The 9,306-nt window shown below is 38.2% G+C and overlaps 1 pseudogene; it reads right to left on the bottom strand.

Annotated features, from left to right (window-relative positions):
* Nucleotides 1-745: 745 nt before the first annotated feature.
* LOC124889709 lies at nt 746-7,477 on the bottom strand (annotated as a pseudogene).
* Between the last annotated feature and the right edge of the window lie 1,829 nt (nt 7,478-9,306).

The following is a 9,306-nucleotide window of genomic DNA, read 5'->3' as shown; positions in this document are numbered from 1 at the left end:
GAGTTATGATCATTTGAAGTTGACCCAAAAATTCACTTTTGGTAAGCTGAAGTAGATCAACCATAACTTTTTGCTCTGATAGATAAATTAGATGAAACCAATTTAATTGGAAAGAGGACTCGCAGAGCTTTCCGTTGATATATAGTAGATCACCCAGATCATTATGTATAAAGATTTATGATTGTTTAAAGTTGGAGCAAAAATACGCCAGGCCTCAGTACTTTTTCCTGCACGTTTTACTGTTCACTACTATTCATGGTTCGATCGGAATGTTCATAACTCGTCGCTCGAGTGTCCATTTTGGATAATTCACATATCGTTGGAAAGATTATTCAATACTATACGCAATGGTGGTTCATAATCTAAGACATTCCTCATGGAAAATTTATAATTCATCCTAGAAGATAGAACCCAACATGTTTACGCACAAAATTTCAACGAAAAATTTCCTGGGGTATTACGTCATCCCTCCTTGAAAACATTCGTCCTCGAATGACACTAGACATGCCAAGATTAGATAGGGAATAGAGTATATAGTTGAAACCATTCGTTAGACTCATCACCACATCGTTTATCACTCTGAATGCAACATAGAATGCATAAATTCAAGAAACTACAGCTGAACACATAATAAATGACAGCTGAACTGCTGCAACTTTTATCAAAAGTGCATGATTTAGGAAAGAACGGTACCTTCGACTTGATCGGAGTTCGCAGAAAATAGGTGCGGGTACTTGGATCGCATATCCGCCTCAGCTTCCCAAGTTGCACCCTCAACAGATTGGTTTCGGCACAACACCTTGACCAAGGGAACTTCTTTGTTCCTTAGTTTTCGGATACTGAAATCAAGAATCTCAACAGGAATCTCATCAAAAGAAAGATTTTCTTGAATGTCAGCACTCACAGAGGAATCCACTACCACAACATCGCTAATATGCTTTCTAAGCATGGAGACATGGAATATTGGATGAACAGAGGACAACTCGGAAGGTAACTCGACCTCATAAGCTACCTTACCAACACGGCTAAGAATTTTGTAAGGACCAACATAACGGGGACTAAGCTTCCCCTTCTTTCTGAATCTCTTCACCTCCTTCATGGGTGAAATTTTTAGATACACTAGGTCACAAACTTCAAACTCAAGGTCTCTCCTTCTAACATCCGCATATGACTTCTGACGACTCTGCACAATTTTCAACCTTTCCCTAATCAACTTGACTTTTTCCATAGCCTCAAACACCAAATCAGGACCACTCACAGCCGCTTCACCCACCTCAAACCAACCTATGGGTGATCTACACTTCCTCTCACATAAGGCTTTAAACGGAGCCATGCCAATACTAGAGTGGAAACTGTTATTGTAAGCAAACTCTATCAACGATAAGTGATCATCCCAACTCCCCTTAAAGTCAAGTGCACAAGCTCTCAACATATCCTCTAAGGTCTGGATGGTCCGTTCAACCTGACCATCGGTCTGCGGATGAAAAGCAGAACTCAAAAGCACTTAGGTACCAAGACCCTTCTGAAAAGCTTTCCAAAATTGCGAAGTGAACTGAGTACCCCTATCCGAAATGATAGACAAGGGAACTCCATGCAGTCTGACTAGCTCTCGAATATACAATCTAGCGTAATCCTCAGCAGTATATGAAGTATGAACAGGCAAGAAATGAGCAGACTTAGTCAACCTATCAATCACAACCCAAATGGAATCATGATGGCGTCGGGAAGGAGGTAAACTAATCACGAAGTCCATATTTATCTCTTCCCACTTCCAGGTGGGAATACTAAACTCTTGCATCATACCACCAGGTCTTTGGTGTTCAACCTTAACCTGTTGGCATGTTGCACACTTAGCTACAAACGCTGCTATATCTTTCTTTATGCCACTCCACCAATAGATTTTTCGCAAGTCTCGGTACATCTTGGTGGCACCAGGATGAATAGAATATCGCGCCCCATGCGCTTCAGCCATAATCCTCTGTCTCAGATCATAAACATTCGGGACACACAATCTACCCTGCAATCTCAACGCACCATCTCGCCCTTGGGAGAAAACCTCTACTTTTTGGTCCTTGACTGACTCCTTCAGTCTGACCAAACTAGCATCTAAGTATTGTTTTTCCTTCACTTCCCAAACTAAGGAGGATTCGGAACTACTCTGAACCCCTATACTACCTTCAGCAGAGTCAAACAACTTAACCCCCAATCTATCCAAACGATGTACATCACGAGCCAACTCTTTCTTACCTTCTACCACATGCGAAACACTACCCATGGACACTCTACTTAGGGCATCCGCCACAACATTGGCCTTGCCCGAATAGTACAGCACACTCATATCATAGTCCTTTAATAATTCTAACCATCATCTCTACCTAAGATTCAGTTCTCTCTGGGTAAACACATACTACAGACTCTTATGATCAGTGAAAACATCAACATGGACACCATACAAATAATGTCTCTAGATTTTCAAAGCAAACACAACAGCAGCCAACTCAAGGTCACGGGTGGGGTAATTTTTCTCATGGGGTTTCAACTGTCTAGAAGCAAAAGCTATCACCTTACCCTTCTGCATCAATACGCAACCCAACCCAACTCTCAAAGCATCACAGTACACCATAAAACCATCAACACCATCAGGCAAAGTCAAAATAGGGGTTGAAGTGAGTCGAGTCTTCAACTCCTGAAAACTCTTCTCACAAGATTCGGACCACAAGAACTTCACTTTCTTTTGGGTCAACCAAGTCATAGGATATGCTATAGAGGAGAAACCCTCAACAAAACAGTGGTAATAGCCAGCTAAATCCAAGAAACTTTAGATATCTGTCGGAGAAATAGGTCTAGGCTAATTTCTAACAGCTTTGGTCTTTTGGGGATCAACTCTAATACCCTTGGAAGAAATGATATAACCCAGAAAAGCAACTGACCTTAGCCAAAACTCACACTTACTGAACTTGGCAAACAACTTGTGATCTCTAAGGGTTTGCAAGACAGTTCAGAGATGATCAGAATGTTCATCCTCACTACAAGAATACACCAGTATATCATCGATGAACACTATGACAAACATATCCAGATATGGTCTGAACACTTGATTCATGAGGTCCATGAAAGCTGTCGGGGCATTAGTTAACCCGAAAGACATAACAAGAAACTCAAAATGGCCATAACGAGTTAGGAAAGTGGTCTTCGGGATGTCACACTCCCTAACTTTGAGTTGATGATAGCCGAAACGAAGGTCTATCCTTGAAAAATAACTTGCACCTTACAATTGGTCAAACAAATCATCTATTCTCAGAAGGGGGTACTTATTTTTTACGGTAACTTTATTCAGTTGGCGGTAATCAATGCACATACGCAAAGAGCCATCTTTCTTTCTCACAAACAACACAGGAGTACCCCAAGGAGAAACACTGGGCCTTATGAAACCCTTATCTAGTAGATCTTTAAATTGCTCTTTCAACTCCTTAAGTTCTACAGGAGCCATATGGTAAGGAGAAATAGAAATGGGTTGAGTATCGGGAAGAAGATCAATCCCGAACTCTATCTCTCTATCAAGAGATATCCCTGGGAGATCATCCGAAAAGACATCAGAAAACTCATTGACGACGTTAACAAACTGGAGAGTTAGAGTCTCAAACTTAGTGTCTTTGACTCTAACCAAATGGTAAATACACCCCTTGGAAATAAGCTTTCTAGCGGAGGCATATTTCTGAAAGAGGAGAGCACAAAGCAATAACAGAAAGAGACACTTTAAGCACGATAGACTTCTGAAAGAAAGAATCACACTTTTTCCTAAAACGTCTTGTAGCCTCTTGCTCATAGATGTGGCGCGCTACACACCGATGATCAAGACTCTACTTAACGCGGATTGTCAGACTTCCTAGGATACCTTAAAACCTTAGGCTTTGATACCAAGTTTGTAACGCCCCGGAAAACCGGTCCCGGAGCGTCACACAGTGCTTGAGGCTACGAGTAGCCCCAAGCTAACCCTTTGAGCCATTTTCATTCAGTTCAACACAAATCAACAGGGTTTTCATAAATAACCCTCAAATATCAACAGAGTAATCATCATCCAAGAATAAAAGAATTTCAGAAAGATAACAAAATACGACTTATTAGTCAACTCCCAACATCAATACTAGTCTAACAAGCCTCTAAGAAAATTAATAAAACCAGCGAGCCATTGAGACATGCCCCAACTGACTCATACTCAGTTATCAAATATAAACAATTCTATGAAACCAACATCAAACTTCACATCCTCGGAACATGAGGACTCACCACGACAGAAGATATAGAACAGCGTGCCCGAAGAATTACTGTCGAACCGTGAACTGAGCACCTGAACCTATATTCTGAGAAAATACAGCCCACATCTGAAAATGTGGGTCAGTACCATGGAAAGGAACCGAGTATATGGGGGTGTATGCAGTTTTATAAACATCATCATCATAAGTATTTATAAGAAATATGCAGGATATATGAACGACTCACATAGCCCAAAGAAAATCATCATAATCATGAGAGGATGAAATAAGTACAATAACACATGTGAGTCATCATATAATTTGTCAATTACTTTCAGTTTATCAAGAATATTAATTCTCATAATGTAAATATCATTTAAATCTTTCGAAAGAATAACTTTCACAATTCCACTTTCAAATCACTTCACCATTCACCATAGACACAAGGAAACACACACACACTGGGAGATCCTAGAACCGACATAAACCATGTGAGCCATATGGAGTCTAACGTCCAACCCACGTTGGGGAGAGCCGTCTTATCCTTGCCATCAGAGTAGGACTATCGATATCAAATCCACACAAACTAGTGATCACTATATAAATCAGCCTCAGGCTCACTCCTACAAGGGCACGTAGTTCTAGGGAAGTAAGGTCGCTTTATACCTCCCACTCGGTGCTAAAGATTTCTCCCCGACTTATTTCAGATCATTTCAAAGACAATCCATAATAAAACAATTTCAATAATATATAAGTATACATCGGGAGCCATCATGCTTCCCATCTACCAAAATCAACCACGTGGATTTTTTTCACAATCGAGTTCAAAACAACTCCATTAAGACCAAAAGGTCAAATCATTCAAAATATCTCAAATATTCAACATCAACTTTCTTATAAAACACACTTTCTAAAAAAAATACAATTTCCAATGGGGATTCACGACCCAAATATCAAAATCATGATAAATATCGTTCAGGATTCATGCTTTATATCACCACACATGTAAATTCATCTTTCAAAATCATAAACATCAAGATTTCATAATAATCATCATAAGATATGGGTTCATACTTCAAATTCATAAAAATCAAATAAAAATCAAGCCTTTGTAAAGAAAATTACTTTTGGTCTCAAGAACGAAAGAGAGTTCTTGTTGAAAAATCCCACATACCTTGAATGATGAACTTTAGATCGATACTCATTTTTGAGATGTTAATCGTGACGTTGAATGATGGTTCTTGAAGTTCTTGAACTAGGAACTTGGAATCTTGAATAAATTTGCAGAATTAATGGTGAACTTTGGAGATTCTTAAAGTTCTTGAACTACAAACTTGGAATCTTGAATAAATTTGCAAAATTAATGGTGAACTTTGGAGGTTCTTGAAGTTGGATGTAGGAGCTTAGGGTTTTCTTTTTGAGGTAATTTGATGAAACATAACATATAATGCTTCTAATAGGCTTTAATATAGGGTTTGGATGGATTTTGGGTGAGGGGAATGACCAAAACGCCCCTAAAAATCAAACAATTCTCGAATCTGTCCTTTGGTGGACTGTTTTGATATTCTGAAGTAGATCAACCATAACCTTTTACTCTGATATCTAAATTGGGTGAAACCAATTTCATTAGAAAGAGGACTCTCATATCTTTTCGTTGATATATAGTATCTCATCCAGATAATTATGTACGAGGAGTTATGATCGTTTGAAGTTGACCCAAAAATTCACTTTTGATAGGCTGAAGTAGATCGACCATAACTTTTTGCTCCGATAGATAAATTAGATAAAACCAATTTCATTGGAAAGAGGACTCGCAGAGCTTTTTGTTGATATATAGTAGGTAGATCATTATGTACAAGGAGTTATGAATATTGAAAGTTGGAGCAAAAATACGCCGGGCCTCAGTACTTTTTCCTGCACGTTTTACTGTTCACTACTATTCACAGTTCAATCGGAATGTTCATAACTCGTCGCTCGGGTGTCTGTTTTGGATGATCCACATATCATTGGAAAGCTTATTCAATACTATACGCAATGTTGGGTCATAATCTAATACATTCCGCACGAAAAATTTATAATTCATTCTAGAAGATAGAACCCAACACGTTTATGCACAAAATTTCAACGAAAAATTTCCCGGGGTATTACACTTATCAATCAAGTTATCACCCATAACTATCCCAGCTACAAAAGTGACGACTTGAGTTGATAAGCCATCAAATAGTTGATAATTTATCAACTCAAGTCATCAACTAAAAATTTCAGTAACACTTATTTAGCTTCGGAGGGGTATTTTGGTCTTTTCCTCTTCTCAAAACCTACCTCTCCCACGACTTAAAACCCTCAAGGGGTGTTAATTTTCTCCTATTTCATCAGTTAAACATCTTAAAATCCTCCCATACACTCTCAACAACAAGATTAGGGTTCCTCTCAAGATCATCTCTCAAGAGCAAGATTCAAGCCCTTCTTCAAGATAATCAAGAATTTAAGGTTCCCAATCCAAGAACGTTCAATAAAAGTTAATTTTCTTTCAATATCAAAGCTTTAAGGTATGTTAGATTTTCATCCATGGGTCCCTTTCACCCATGGAGCCCAAGAACCCAATTTAAACTATAAAGGCAAAATGGCTTAGTGGATCCCTGAACTAGGTCGGTTTTGTAAGTTGGGCACTTCTACTTACATGTTTGTCATCTGGACCCCTGAACCCACTAAAAAGCTATATTTTAAACCCTTTGACCTTTGACTTTGCCTATGTGGCATTAAAATGCTAACTAGGACAAGGAGAGTGATTACACTCGCCTGGGGTGCGAGTGGGTGTTAATTTTTGGCCAATTTTATATTAAAATAATTTTAAAAATAATTAAAAAGGATTAAAACATTTTTTTAGTTTTTAAATTTAAAAATATTTTTAAAAAATAATAAATTTAGAAAAAAAAGAATTAAAAAATTCCCCTCCCCCCGTCCAGCCATCCCTCATCCCACCTCCTCCTCCCTCTTCCCCCACCCCACCCCACCTCCCGTCCCAACATTCTCACCTTACCCTTAGTCCCATCCCAAACACCCCCACCCAGCCCCATTCCTAAGACCCCCACCCCACCCCAGTCCCATTCCCAACACCCCACCCCAGCCTCATTCCCAGCACTCTCACCCCCACCCAACCCCTTCCCAATACCCTTACCCCATCCCAACCCTGTTACCAACATCCTACCCCATCTCAGCCCCATTTCCAGCACCCCCACCCCCACCCAACCCCTTCCCAACACCCTTATCCCACTCCAGCCCCATTCCCAGCACCTTCACCCTACCTTAGCCCCATTCCCAACACACCCCACCCCACCTAACCCCACACCTCTACCCCACCCCAACCTCATTTTTAGTAACTCCCACCCCACTCAACCCCTTCCTAATACCCTCACATCATCCCCTTCCCAACACCTCCACCCCATCCCAGCCCCATTTTCAGCACCCCCACCTCATTTCTAGTCCCTCCTCCCCCAATTTAAATTTTATTTTATTTTTTAAATTTTTCCTCTCAATTTAATTTTTTTTCATATTTTTTAGGATTAAAATTTAAATTTGAAATTTTTTTATTTGGGATTAAAATTTAAATTTGAATTGAAAGTGAGTGATAGTGGATATTAAAAAATTAGTGAATTTAATGAATAAACTTGAAAAAACTTAAATTTTTTGTGGATTTGTTAAAGATATTCAAATTTAAAAATCGAAAATTCATTATGTTTGTATATATGAATTTATAGTTAAAAACTTAAATTAATTGGAGAAGAATTTTAATTATTTGGAATGAATTTGATGTTTAATTTGTGAGCAAAAATAAAAACATGATTAATCAAACTTTTCTACAATTTAAAAAAAAATTTATTTAATTAAATTAATTTTAATATTTAATTTGTCATGTAACATTTTAAAAATGACTTGAAAATTAATGAAATGCTTGAAAATGATGTGGCAGCTGACGTGGCACACGTAGTAGCTAGTGTGGCACACGTGACAGCTGGCGTGGCATACGTGGTAGGTGACGTGGCACACGTGGCAGCTGACGTGGCACACGTGGCAGCTGACGTGGGAGAGAGTGTTACACTCTCCAAAAAAGTATTTAAAATATTATTTTTTAGTGGGTTCATGGGTCCAGATGACAAATATGTAAGTAGAAGTGTCCAACTTACAAAACCAACATAGTGCAAGGGTCCATTGAACCATTTTGCCAAGTATAAAAATTATGATCTTTACATGTTAATATGAATTATATCCATGAAATTTCATAAATTTCGATTTTTATATCATGTTTACAAATTGTTTTCATTGGAATTAGACCTTGACACGTTTGAAGGTTGATATTCGCATGTTAAGTCCTTAACCCATGATTTTTATATTGCAATTATGTTATATCACATGATTTAAATATTCACATGCTTTAACTCATGACCCCTATGTGTTTGATGAAATGCCTAAATAATTGGGTTTTGAACAATGACTACTTATTACATGTTTACAATGAATTACCTCCATGAAACACTTATGAATTTCGATCATGTATTACTTTTTCAAGAGTTTTGATATAAAGAGCTCTTACACGTTTGAAAGTTGAAGTATGTTTATCTATACCTTGGTAATTTGATTTCAAGTTATGATTTCAATTGTTTTCACGTGGAATGTATTATAGTATGTTTTAAATAATATGGTTTCCATATCATGTTCATGCGAATTTAGAATAAAACACTCAGTTTATGATTTGGTCATGTGATCATGCTATCTTATCATGCTTAAAAGCATCCCAATGTTAAAGTCTTGACCCTCATGTGATTGATGAAATGCTTAGGTGAATAATTGTGAACAATAATTTCCTCATGTGTCCCTGTTGCTATTGTTATCGAGTCTTAGGGGTTATTGTAACGCCCCGAAATCTTATCCCAGAGCTTTACACGGTGCTTAAGGCTAGAAGTAGCCTCAAGCTAACCCTTTAAGCCTGTTACCATCTCTCTATCTCTCACTTTGGGATGTCAAACCAAACAATAATACCATGATATATTAACTA

This window comes from Capsicum annuum, chromosome 12, assembly GCF_002878395.1.
Source record: "Capsicum annuum cultivar UCD-10X-F1 chromosome 12, UCD10Xv1.1, whole genome shotgun sequence".
NCBI lineage: Eukaryota > Viridiplantae > Streptophyta > Magnoliopsida > Solanales > Solanaceae > Capsicum > Capsicum annuum.
Note: the sequence above shows the minus strand (reverse complement) of the source record. Positions and strands in the feature narration are given on the sequence as shown.